The 14186-nt window shown below is 44.5% G+C and overlaps 1 long non-coding RNA gene and 1 pseudogene across 1 annotated transcript; one reads left to right on the top strand and one right to left on the bottom strand.

Moving 5' to 3' along the window:
* Positions 1-4342: 4342 nt before the first annotated feature.
* LOC125942423 (uncharacterized) lies at positions 4343-6578 on the top strand. The gene is made up of 3 exons (XR_007465095.1): positions 4343-5012; positions 5845-5992; positions 6296-6578. It is a non-coding gene; the product is annotated as an uncharacterized LOC125942423 (long non-coding RNA).
* A 40-nt stretch (positions 6579-6618) lies between these two features.
* Positions 6619-7367, bottom strand: LOC125943602 (uncharacterized; annotated as a pseudogene).
* Between the last annotated feature and the right edge of the window lie 6819 nt (positions 7368-14186).

The raw sequence follows: 14186 nt of genomic DNA, 5'->3' as shown, positions 1-14186 counted from the left end.
CTGCATGTTGCTTCATTGTGGAACTGTATTTGCACTTTACAGAGTGAAGAACAGCTTGTAGCAAAGCAATGAACAATTGTGTGGCTTTAAGTCTTATTATGACCTCAGCAAAACTGTAGTCACATTGAGTGCAATTTCACAGGATAACTGTACTCATGAGTGACATTTTACAGGATGATCACAAGCACAGATACTTTTTATTAACTTAATAGCACTCTAGGTACAGCGAGAGGTTGACAAGATACACACAGCACATTTATTTCACTGTTTAATAACAGTATTTCAGCAGTTGTACCAAACAAATCCCCCGAAAAGCATACAATATGCTGGTACCAGCACAAGCCGAGGCTTAGCTCTATTTTATGAATTAGCATCTGCGTTCGGCTGTGTTCAGGTGTTGATACTATTGTGACAATGTGCGACTATTTCATGTGTCTGAAGTCTTGTAAAACTCCAATGAAAGTAATGCTTCTGTCACGCTTTTGCACCACATAATTTTGAACAGCAGTGTATCTCTGTTATGCAGATGATGGCGCAGATGTGTCACCTGCAGAGTCTATTCTGTGTGGGTTGTATGGTGACGGAAATGCAGATCCGGGCATTGAAAATGAAGATCCGGGCATTCATGCGCTGTTGGAGGACTTCGAAGCTTCCAGGCCTGACAGCAGTGCTGTTGCCGACGCAGCTGACCCTGACAATGGTGCTAGGGATAGAAGCCCTAGCACCATTTGTGGGCATGGCACCTGTGGCGGCAGCAGCCCTCGAGCATCTTCTGTGGGTGAAGATGTCAATGAACCCATTGATAAAGGTATTGTTTTGCGTTTCATTTTAGATGTTGTACTTTGCTTTGCCGCCATGCACATAAACAGATTGCTACAATTTGTGCGGTGACAAACTAACTGCGAGGTGTCAGACACTAGGCACGCGTCAAGCAAAGTATTTAGACATATGCAAACCACGCACCCAAAAGAACTTAAGTTAGTAAGTGCAATGTGCATGCACATCATTACCAAAGCTACTCTCATTGCACAATGCTGCCCTCATCTCCACAAACTAATGCTATAATATTAAAAAATATAAGCTTAGTACAAGTGTGAACAATAGGCGATCCAACGGGCACTTCATTTTGCTAAAGTCATCTGAAGAAAACATAAAATAAGGCCGTGAGAAGGCATACGGTAAATTTATTTAAGTCTATTTGGGATGCAGAAGTAAGCAAATTGAAAGAGGATAAAACGAAAACTTGCTACAGGTGGGAGCAAAACAATTGCACTGCCGCAAGCGGATTCATTCCGAATTTCTTAAAGGGACTGGAACAATTTTGGTGGTTGTGTACAAGTGCTCTCAGTTAATCTCACTTGGGCGAACCATGCATTGGCTTCCAACATTACGTCATCAAGAGTGCTTGAAACAAGCCACTCCATTAAGCTTATTTTATTAGCATTTGCTTGTCTTGCACTGTGGGTGTGTGCACGGAGTAAACTGCAATGACTGCACACTGTAGAAGATGTGAGCACAGCACGTAAACATTATTTTCAAGTTGCCATCACCACAGTAATGATAAAAAGTGGAAGTAGAAAATGCATTTGTCACCACGTGGTGTTGTGCCCAAGTACGCAAGAGAACCCATGGCCACACGATGTAAAGGTAGAGGGGGAATGCAGTGGCTTAAGAGAAGGGTAATGTTTAACCATGTGTAGCTGTTCATTACAACGCACCGACAAAACATTTTTGTAAGAAAGAAATTTTTGTAAGAGACTGCCTAGACACAGTACTCTGTGTCTAGGCAGTCTCTTAGCCTAGACAAAGTCTGTATCAAATAGTCATTAAGCTGTCCCTTGTCATACAAGTGGTGTTATTCGATGTTGCAACGCTCAGCATTTCATCCTTTAATTTCATTTTTATGCTTTCTATTATGAGTTCGAGCGCAACTTTTGAGCCTCTAGATACACTTTCTTGGCAGCCACACACTTGGCGCTCTTCACGTCAGTTGACACGACCGCTTTTGCTCACATAAGCGAATTGGGCACACGTTGCTTGTTCTCCTACATGCATCAAAAATTCCCTGGGCTACAGAATTGATACTCACTTGGTTGATAAATTTACACACTGCTTTTTTAAAACTTATTAAAGACTTTCAATAACATTCATCAGAAATTTGTACTTTGTACTCAACATATCACCACTAAATTTTGTTTGCATTTTTGCATAGATTACCTATTGCAAGAAACAGCTTAGGAACAGGCAACATGACAGGAAACTCTTGTATGCTACCTCATAGCACAGCAATGCCAGTCAAGTATTCTGTAAAAAGAACAAGGGGTTTGCAGGGGATTTTTTGTTAGTTACAAGGTGCAATATAATAGGCGTAAGACAAGGTGGCTCGGCATTGTATCTTGAATGGCATTGTAAAAAAAGTGAGTGGCCAGCTTAAGTTGGCACACAACTTTTGAAGACCACAGAGGTCTGATGGAAAAAACTTTATTGATAAAAGCACCTGCAAGTTTGCCGACCCGGGCTCAGGCCACCCAGGCATTATGTGCAGTGTGGCATAGCCTTTCCACCGCTGCCCGGACCCACTGGATTGCCCATAGTTGATCACACAGAATATCATTTTCCTTTTTCTATTTCTTATACGCTGACACTTTCTCTTTGAACTGAGTGAATAAAACAAGAGCAGCAGCTACCACTTCACAAAAAGAAATTCTAGCACATTTGGCATTCCCTTGGCAAGTCGAGTGGGAGATCGAATCATATTGTAACATATAACAGTGTGCAACATGCACATGATAACGCTTGTGCATTACCTATGCTACTTTATTTTTAATGGACGCGCAGTCACACACACAGAAGTCCTCCACAGCCCCAATTGGGGAGTGCTCAGCATTCCACAGCCACACGGCCACCATATAGAGGTGAGTGAACAAACGATGTTCTGAATAGGTATCAATAAATAGGTAGAAATAAAAAAATTGCAGGTATAAATTAAGTATGTCCAAAAACCTATGTTTAAAAAAGCCGATGCATGAAAAAAAAAGTTAAACATCCAGAAGTTACGAGCTCCGCGAATATTGCTTGCAAGAACCAGTTTCTGAGTGTCCAGGCATGACAGCGAGATGTATTTTTTGTATTTGAATGTTAATACTTCCCCCTTACACTAATGCCCCACAAGGGCGATGTAGGTACTGTAAATAAATAAATAAATAAATAAATAAATAAATAAATAAATAAATAAGACGCTGCCTAAAGCCCAGACCACATGTATGCTTGCAGACGTCTACGCACCCACGCATGCGCCGACAGTGCGGCATGGGGAACAGCTTTCTGTTATCGCGTGCTTGGGCTGCCTCGCGTCGGCGCGCCTGGCTACAAAGCGACGGCGCGGTACATTCAACTCTAAGTGAAGCAGATTTATACCATTCAAGAAAGTGCTTCTTCAGTTTTTGTGCTGATCTAACAGCTTTAAAAATACTACGTTTATAGATATCGAAGCATTTTGAAACACTGTCAATAACCAAGACTTAGAGATTGACTCCAACCAAATAAGAAAATTTACTAGCCCGACGTTTCGGAACCAATTCGGCTCCTTCTTCAGGGGGTATTCTTCGGAGGTGGCGGTGTGCCGCTTTTAAAAGGTCCGTCGTGACAAAGGAGAGGAAGGGGGAGAGAGCGTGAGGTGCGGAGACACTTGGCAGGGCACCTGTTCTAGACAGACAAAATAGGTGGTGGGGTGGGGGGGGGGGTGGGGGCTTCGGCGTCGCTGGTCGGCTGGGTTGACCGATGCTGGGCGCCCTTTAGTCGCGGGAATGCGTTGACGAGGGACAGGGGGGGGGGGGGAGGAGTTGTTTTGGTGTTGCTGACCTAGAGCGGGGCGTCCTTTCTTCCCTTCGTCGCGTCTGCAAGGCCATGAACATACAAAGAAGGAAGAGTGCCCTTCACGCGGTCTATATTACCCGCCGTGTTCTGAATGTGCCAAGACTCGAGTAGTAGCCTTTTTCGCCAGTTTGTCTCTGTTTGAAGGATTTGGGTTTCTTGGAAAGAAATCTTGTGGTCGGCGTCTTCGGAATGTTCGGCGACGGCGCTGCGTATTCGGTTGAATGTTCTAACATCGTTTTCATGTTGTCTGATTCTTTCTTTTAGATTTTTGGTTTCCCCGATGTACGACGCGGGAGAGTCGGCACAGCTGATTTTATAGACGACGCCTTGAGCTTTTTCTTTTGGTGGACGGTCTTTTGGTTTAGGAATGAGGATATTCAAAGTGTTCATCTGTTTATACCCCTGTCACGTACACGGGCACCCCCGAACTCCTTTGAACACCGTCGTCTTTATCTCGAAGCAGATGCGCTCAGTGTCACACGGTCTCCCTTTCGCCAAGGGAATTTAATGGACCTTTTCGCGAAGGGAGTTCGAAAATGACCATTACGGCTGGACGGAGTACTCTCGTTCCCAGATAGCTACAGCTGCGAAGAAAACCACGTTAATAAAATCGTCGTAACTGGCTCACTTACAAATTTTAGCATTATTATTTGTTTTGCCTTTGGTTATACACCACGTCATTGGAGCTTTCAATTTGTTTTTAAGGACATGAGCGCCTGTACTCTCTACACCATACATCGCCATCCCGCATGGGAAAGTGTCGTTCCGCCATTTCGTTTGTTTATCCGCGCGCGAGCCGCACGTGTCCATTTTCGTTTGTTTATCCGCGCGCGAGCCGCACGTCTTGTACGGAGAAACTCCGCTATGAACGATCCCGGCGCCTCATCGTCTGCTTCGCTCGCACCGGCATCGGGGCTTCACAGCGGCAGCAACACTTCGCAGCCATGGTCAACGTGGACGGAGGCGGAGACGTGGGTCCTGATCCGGCTGTGGGAGGACCACCTCCCGCAACTCCGAGGGGAGAAACATAACGCCAAAGTGTACGACGCCATTGTGGCAGCTCTTGCGCAGAGCGGCATCAAGAGAACTCGCCGGCAGGTGCAGACCAAGATCGACAACCTGACCCAGAGATACAGGTAAGCAACGTGCAGAGAACGAGAAAAGGGAGGCGCAGGAAAGCCTTAGTTTGGCGGTACTCGGAGATATGCAATAATAATTGAACATCGCAATACGAGCGCGCGGCGTTTTTCATAGCTCGGGCGGGCGTATTGATTACTAAACACGCACAGCACGAAATGAACAGGGACAAGACCGACACGCACACGGCGCCAAACTCGGGGCTTCTGCACAGAGCACCTCTAGCGGACACACAGGCTCGGTTTCGTCTTGTGCTCTCAAATTATGCCATATCGGATACATAAAATAGCTTGAGAATGCTTTGCATTTATGCATAATTCTTCTGAGTTCCATTTTCCATGAGCAGAATCAACAAATATGGCACATCAGCATGCTTAATAATTGCAGCTAGTTTCTGTGGCTTTGCTTTAAAGGCGTTTAACCAGATTTTGCCTTTAAATTTTACCAAAATGAAACGGTAAATTTTAAACTTCTTTTGCACACTAAACTATCCTTTCGTTGCATATGTGCACATGTTTTTCGTCCTTTCAAGTAATTTTCTCCGTCTTTTTTTTTACACCATGGTGGCAAAGTATATCTCAGCATTGATGTTGTCGCGCCACTTATGCAAACTCAATGCAGTTTAGGTACCCAAATCTTCAGTCGCCATTTCTAAAAAACTACAGATAATGAATCGTAAACAAGCATATCAAATGAGCATGTAATGTTGCATATACAGTCATGTCCACATGTCATGGCATATAACAAGCATTTGTAAACGAGTTTAGCTTCTACTGCTTGTCTATTATTTCAGTTTTCTTAATTGTTTATCGTCGCTTTCTGCGTTTCCAGAAAAGAGTCGCGGGAAAGGACGAAAGGGTCCTCGCCGTCTCCCTAGCCGTTCTATTCTGAAGTACACAGGATCTTGGGTGCCCTGCCGGCGAATGATCGCTCCGTAATTCAGGAGAGTCCTTGCTCTCCAGATGAAACTGTTGAAATGGTAAGTGCTAATATACGTGCTACGTTAACCTGTTTATAGAAAATAAGCCCCGAAATCTAGATTTGCCACTTTTTATGAGCACCTGAATGACTTCCCCCAAAAAAAGTTTCCTAAAGAATTAGGAAAACTGGCATACCCCACCTAATACACGAAATACTTTGCTTGTCATATTCACAACAAGGTTGTTTTGTGTGGCAGATGACCATTGTGGCTTTGCACTCGTGTGTAAGGAAATACCACTGAAAACAGCCAATTGATGTGTAGGTGCATGGCATAAACAACAAATTAATTTATTCATTCCAGATAATTTCCAGCATGGAACGTTCCGATGGAAATACGTCTGGAGAGGAGGAGGTGGCAGACGCAGTGGAAAACGCAAGCGATAGCCAAGGGCCTGCATCGACCACACAACAGCGCCGCCCACAAAAGCGGAAGAGGCAGAGTGCCACTGAGAACTTCCGGAATAACTTGCTGGAACAGCAAAATAAGCTGATTGCAACATTGCAAGAGGCAACTAAAGTTGACCAAGCTCTGCGGGAGCGGCAAGTGAATGCGCAAGAAAAGCTGGTGGATCTGCTGTCCCAGTATTTTAATCAATAATTTCACTTTTCGACTTCCGGGCTTGGCTAGTGGTCCATCTGTTGGTGAAAGTGCATGGCAACTGCAGCTCGAATGTTTTTTCCTGTTGCGATGAGTGCATGCGTAGTGTGTGTTGGCTGCTGAAATATTGTGTCGTACAGCTGCGCCTCACCGATCCACTGCTGCGATATAGCATCAACAAAGTGTTCGCAAATATTATTCAGTACACAGCATATGCCCTTATTATAAGCGGGACATTGCTGATGTCACATTCCATTCTCTTCATTATAAACCTGAAACGGGCTTTAAGCCGCCCAAATGCATTTTCTACTATTCTGCGAGATTTTGATAGCTGATAGTTGAAATTCTTTTGCTCTTCAGAGCTGCTTCTGCTCGCAAATGGCTTAATAAGGTTCGGCGTGAGGGGAAATGCTTGATCACAAAGTATCAGTGGGGGCACAGCAACGCCGCTTATCAGGGTGGTTGGGTGCCTGAATGTGGGCCCCGAAGCAAGGCGAGACAGGCTTGACTGGTGGTAGACATGTGCATCATGGCATCTTCCCGGCGATCCAACGTTTGTGTACCGGAACACGTAACAGTGGTCCACCAGGGCGAGCAGTATCACGCTGTGCCTGTAAGAAAAAGCAAAATCACTGTTAAAGGTAAAGTCCATGACAAAGAAACTGGATAGTTTTATGCTGTAAGCACACATGGCAAAAGAATGCATTTTAAGTAATGAAGCAACAGCATCAGATAGCAAGTAATATATTTTTAGGAGTATGCTGAACAAACTACAGTTATCAAGAACATGTGGGATATATGCAATGTAGCCGGGATAAGACAAAACTTTTTAGGAGCTCTTGCATCATACCATGTCATAGCTGTTTCATTTCTGTGAGGACACTGTTGGGTAAAAATGCATAGTAAGCACTGAATAGTATGACATTCCTGGTACTTCATTTTTTTCGAATGTGGGTGTTTGCAAATTTACCTTGGTGCCACAATAGCTTGCAATACCACGCATACACAACGCAATGATGCACTCAAGTAATTACTCAACCTGTGTTCATCATATTCGCACGTTCATTATCCTGATGATGAATGTAGTGTTTTGTGGCGCAAGGGCCAAGTATGGCCAAAGAGCGCCAGTTCATTATCCTGACCATCAAGGTGAATCTTAGTTGTACTGGCTACTTGCTAAGGTGCAGTCCACAGTTAAATGCCGCTAGCGCTCATGCCCTTTTAGAATGCATCACAAAGGTCCAATTGTCACTGTCAAGCACAGAACTGATCACCGTAACCAAACGTAAACCAGAATCTCGTTGTCATTGACTCAACCGATCACGATAGTCAAACAAAAACCAGTGTACAAGGACGGGTCATGATAGCAAAGTTTGGAATGCTGTACGCTCCACAATACCTAATTATTAGCACTTGTAAACAGTAATGTACCTTTGCATGATGATTGCAGGCTGCGTAAAGTTGTTCTCTCTTTTTTTACGCGAATGATATTTGGTGTAGTTTCATTGCCTTTAAGCCATCCAGGATGCCTGGTTACAACAATGTATTTAGCTTACATTTGAAAGCACTAGTGTCATAATCTGCATCTTAACTCATTACTGCAACGTCACATTGCCATATAGTAGGCATGTTTGAGGAAAAAAGCTGCCTAGCTTGGAAGAATTTTTTTTCTTTTGGCAAGATTCACAAAACTACATTTCTGTGCCTTAATGTCGTATCTTATCCCGCTTCAATCAATCGCCTATTGCTGCCCTATTTGTAGTAACGCTCGCCCTTCATTTCATGCACTTACCAGCCTTTGTAGTTATAATAGTCGCTGGCGTGTTCCTTCGGCGGAGAAACCGGAAAATGACATCCGTCCAGAGCGCCGACACCTTGCGGGAATCCGGTGGAAGCATAGAATTCCCCGATGTGGTTCTCCATGTCATTTCCAGTCACCATCTTGACCCACTCATGCTCCAATGATGCCACCACGGTTTCGCAGAACTCGCGATAAATGATGTTGACCGTGGATCTGCCCATGTCAAATAAGTGGGCGACTGTCCGGTCCTCGGCAGATGAACACAGCTTATAAAGGGCAACGGCGACACTCTTCTCCACAGGAACGGCTTCGCGCATGTTCGTAGTCTGGCGTTCCATCGTGGGTCGGCAAACGTCGACTAAATATTTGAACGTGGTTTGAGACACGCGAAATGATTGGCGGAAATTTTGGTCCCCAAAGTTTGGCAGCGTATTCTCAAACCACAGTACATGACGAGGATAGGCCCAGACTTCCCTTGGCGCGCGGCTAGACGACGATGCCAGCGCAGTCAGCATGGCGTTGTTCGCAATAATTTGGCGCTTGATAGCGCGCACTTTCGCTGCTGAGGCTTCCATTTCCGCTTCAATGTCAGTTATTGTGGCCATGGCGAGCGCGACCTTCTTTTTCACGTCTTCGTCACTCATCTGCAAGCAGTTGATCTCACCGCAAGCACAGCACAAGATCACAACTCGAAGCGCGCACCGATGAAACAACGTGACCAATGCGCCCATGCACGAATGCGAGAGCGCAATGTGGCCAGCATCGCTTTCAACTTCGCTATGCTTGAAATGCGAACGTCTTGCGGTAACATACCGTAAAATTTCTCGCTGTGATTTTATTAGAATACATACTACGTTAAAAAACTACTTATACTTTACTTAAAGGCGACTATATACGTGAAAAGTTGCACGGGGAAGTAAGCACACCAGCGCCGTTTCTGTCCCATACGGCGCCCGTCGAAAGCTCGCACTGTGCCGTGTAGCACCGCCGCAACTCCATTGCCATAAATCTCCATTAGGGAGTTCATGTTCAACGGAGTTCGCGGGTGCCCGTGTTTTCGGTAGACTGAGAATTTTAGATTGCCGTTGGTTCGTGTCTCTTGCACATCTAGGAATGGTAGCGATCCAACCCACACAGGCCGCTACCTACACTTCTCATCCAACCATCCGGCAAACCACAAGGCATCGATCGTAAATTCTTTATTGAAAAGAGTCGAAACTCATTGCACATTGGAATCAGATCAAAAGAAAGAAAGGAGAGCGGTTCTCAACAAACTCAAAAGGAACGGCTATACAACGGAATTCATTCGAAAAACAACCCGACCACAAAAAAGAAAAAAACAAACAAAACAAACAAACTACGAGAGCTCCAACCTTTGACTCCCCCTCGACCACAGAAACGAGTGTCCATCCCATACGTCAAAGGTACCAGCGAAGCTCTCAGCCGAATATTGAAAAAAGAAGGCCTCAAAGTCGCGCATAAACCGATGAACACTTTGAATATCCTCATTCCTAAACCAAAAGACCGTCCACCAAAAGAAAAAGCTCAAGGCGTCGTCTATAAAATCAGCTGTGCCGACTGTCTGGCGTCGTACATCGGGGAAACCAAAAATCTAAAAGAAAGAATCAGACAACATGAAAACGACGTCAGAACATTCAACCGAATACGCAGCGCCGTCGCCGAACATTCCGAAGACGCCGACCACAAGATTTCTTTCCAAGAAACCCAAATCCTTCAAACAGAGACAAACTGGCGAAAAAGGCTACTACTCGAGTCTTGGCACAATCAGAACACGGCGGGTAATATAAACCGCGTGAAGGGCATTCTTCCTTCTTTGTATGTTCATGGCCTTGCAGACGCGACGAAGGGAAGAAAGGACCCCCCCCCCCCCCCCCGCTCTAGTTCAGCAACACCAAAACAACTCGCCCCCCCCCCCCCCCTGTCCCTCGGCAACGCATTCCCGCGACTAAAGGGCGCCCAGCATCGGTCAACCCAGCCGACCAGCAACGCCAAAGCCCCCCCCCCCCCCCCCCACCCCACCACCTATTTTGTCTGTCTAGAACAGGTGCCCTGCCAAGTGTCTCGGCACCTTACGCTCTCTCCGACTTCCTATCCTTTGTCACGACGGACCTTTTAAAAGCGCCACACCGCCACCTCCGAAGAATACCCCCTGAAGAAGGAGCCGAATTGGTTCCGAAACGTCGGGCTAGTAAATTTCCTTATTTGGTTGGAGTCAATCTCTAAGTCTTAATCAATTTTCCCAACCAGACAGGTAATTCTGTCGAAATGTTTAGCTTCATGTCAATAACCAAGTATGAAGTGGCGCCTGTCAAGGCGTCAACGAGTGAGGCCAGTGAGCGTGCGCTGTCGCACGTATTTGTGGATGCAAACCGCCATTCCTCCATAGGCGCGTAGACGCGACCTTGCACTTGTCCGCAAGCGTACGTGTGGTCTGGGCTTAAGTATATGCATGGTTCTTAGATGTGTGTCATACCTGCTTACTATTAAGTGCCTGCATCACGGGCTGTGGTGCTATTTAGAGGTGCGCAGAGAGCCCACCCCTCCCGTTTTGTAGAAACTTGGACAAAAACAAATATAATTAGAAGTGAAGCTTGTTTTTCTTTCTTGTTACAAAGAAGGAAGCTGAGGCTAAAGGCCTGATGAAGGCCTCCTCTGCCCTGTGCAGTCTTCAATCACTTAATGCATATAACTGAATATAATGCAACATAAACTCAATATCTCAGGTGCACTTTCAAGTGGCACATAGAAGCAAATAAGGAGAAAACATTATAAATGGCATTATACAAAACACAAGTCAGAATCAAATATTTACGGTTGAGTTTTTTTAATATGCTCAAAGACGCACTAAAATTAACATTTGTTGACACCTGATGAAGTGTTGCAGTTACTTGAAAATTTATCTTTGCCATAGTTGGTGTGTTTTAGGGTCCTGGTTGATTTGTGTACGAAAATAGTATGTGTCATGAGACATAGGATTGTTTTTAATGTGTAATTTATTGCACATAGCTATAGCATTAGCACATAGCATAGCATTGTGTGTACTTTACATACAACTAACAACGTCTTGAAGGAGGCGATTCTTTTTGGAATTGCTTATATATCTTTGAGCAGATATTTTCTTGGCAACCTTGAAAAACGCTGCAGCCATCAATCTTAAGAAAGGACATGGGCCTTGGAGACAAAAAAGAAAAATGAACTAAAAATTATTTCTAATCTACATATCACGGCACACGTGCTGGCTAAAAGCTACCCCAAAATGGTCAATTTTGCCCATGAGAGCACGCAAAATGACCCATTTTGTTCTGTTCGTCATTCCAAAACCGCTTGGTGAAGAGATGGTATGCCATGCACAAGAGTGTATGGAGAGTGCCCTGAAAAGAAAGTTTTTGTGGTTGCCCAGTTGAGCTGTACTCAATTGTGGTCACCTTCTTTGTTGAAGAATAGGGCTTAGTGAATTGCATACTGCTTTAGTTTCATCACCCTGGAAGGTCATTCAATGGGGCGCAGCATCGCCAAATTAATTATATACAGCTTTGTGACATTGGATGTGCTGCTGTGCGATTGCGTAGCTTACAAATGTAATGGGGAAGAAAAATGCCGTAGCAGCAGCGCTAATGGGGGCCCATGAGAGCATAGTAGAAATAGGATGTCCATGCCATTTGATAAACACAAGGGCAGCTTCTTGTCTCCCATCAAGGGTAGACGAAGTCCTTGTGGACTTTTTCTTCTTGTTTGAAAAGAATTGACAAACGAAAATGTGCACTTAAGCAGTTCGGTGGATTTCGCTGGGAAAATGCCTAGAGAGGCTCCTAAATGAATGTGTGCCTCAAATGTTTTCCTTCTTGAAGTGAAGAAGATATGCCACAAGAAGCTCCCCGTTTCTGACCTACTACCACATCCACAAAATGCCAGTGGCGTCAGCACAAACGGAAGAAAGTTTGAACAAAAGAAAAAGATATCAGTTGGCTCTGTGCCTGTGAAAAGAGCGAAAACTACTGACGTGTGCAAGACTGGGTCAACTACACAACTACAGGAACGCTGTTCGTGTTCTTGAACTCATGGTTCCGCAAAGCTTGCTGTCTGCATTTTAAGAACATTATTCATGCTTTTGCTACAGTAAGCTGCCGCCTGCAAGCACAAGCACTTCAAGTACACAAGCCTTTACATCTTGGGCTTCTTCAGCACATCTATTCAAGGCTTGCGAGGCCAGTGTTGCTAAAGCAGCACAAGGAGATCCGTTTGACTAAAACAGCAGAGATGTACAAAAGCACGATGAAGATTTGGTAATCGGGCAACAAGCTAGGTGCGTTGTTGACAAATTCAAGTCAAGGGAGAAAGAATATTTTGAGGCTGTTATAAAATACACGGCTACTGCCTGCGTCTACATGTGCTGAAAATTTGTTCTTGGAAATGATGTACTGATTAGTGCACGAGTTGCGGGTACAGAAGCCATCAATACAATGTCATTTAAAGGTGTGATCCGGTGGATTATAATCCCAGCCTTATTGTAAACCTGCAGCCTTTCAAAATTCCTTCCAATGTGCTGCAAGAGGAATGGGGAGCATGCAGTGGAGAACCATCTCGCTGCTTAGAGGTGCAGATGAACTTGCAAAATGCAGCCTTATCGCTCAAGTGATGCTGGGAATTCTCTCTGTACCGCATAGCAGTGGTGAATGGGAGCGGCAATTCAGTGAGGAAAACTAACTTGCACCAAGGTCCAAGCTTCTATGTCTGACAAGACGCTTGGACAGGCAACGACATGGCGATACCATGGCAAGGACCATGTTATTCGCAGGTCTATTCCAAGGTCTTTTGAAGAGGCCAAGTGTGCCACAACAAAAATTTGGCAGCAGTGGTAACTGCAGCTTAGGACATGACTTGGACTCTTGCAAACAGTTACGTGTGTAGGCAGAAAACTGACTTGGTTTATCACTCCACTTAAACAAATATTATATATATATATATATATATATATATAAAATGCATTTGGAGAACTCCTTCCCCATGTTCCTGTAATGATATGCGGATTATTTTAAGACTGCCCCCTCCCCGCTTAGATCTTTATAGTGCCTTGTCTGTGAAACTGGCAGGTAACACAATGTTTCTAGCTGTACACAGGATAGTAGATTGATCAATGAGAAATATACTACCCTGTGTACAGCTACAAACATTGTTCTCGCTTCACCACCACGCTGTTTCTCATGAACTGCACGCAAGGCATGCTCTTAAAAGCCGATATCAAGAGCAAGTGCTCCAAACTATCTTTGATAATCTTTGCTTTCCAAACCTTCCTGGAATAATTTCGTGCCACAGAAGAAACGAACCTGCAACCATGAGCACATGCGGACCGTGTGTGTTGCAGCGGCGGTAAACTGGTTATTTGGTCACATTTCTTGCTTTGCAATTCCAAAAGAAAACAAATTATGCACATATTCTTCCAGATTACATCACTTCAGAACAACAGACTTAAGTTTGGGAATTTTAAAGAAAAACGAGTATGGCCATTTAAAAATATTTTTAAAGCACCGCCAACTAAATAATTGGCCTAAACTTGAGTGCTTCTCGTAAATCTTTAGTACCATCTAGACCAAAGATATTTGCCTCAAATTTCAACAATGGCAACAGCCTGAAAAAGTTTATAAACTGTTCCATTCGCAGGTATAGAGAACAAAATGAGAAAAATGTTTCATGTGCATGGGTTTTTATTCTCATCTCAATGGCCATACAATGCTTTGCAATGCTTTGACACATACTCTATCACTAAATAGTTTG

The sequence above is a fragment of the Dermacentor silvarum genome, chromosome 1 (genome assembly GCF_013339745.2).
Source record: "Dermacentor silvarum isolate Dsil-2018 chromosome 1, BIME_Dsil_1.4, whole genome shotgun sequence".
Lineage (NCBI taxonomy): Eukaryota > Metazoa > Arthropoda > Arachnida > Ixodida > Ixodidae > Dermacentor > Dermacentor silvarum.
Note: the sequence above shows the minus strand (reverse complement) of the source record. Positions and strands in the feature narration are given on the sequence as shown.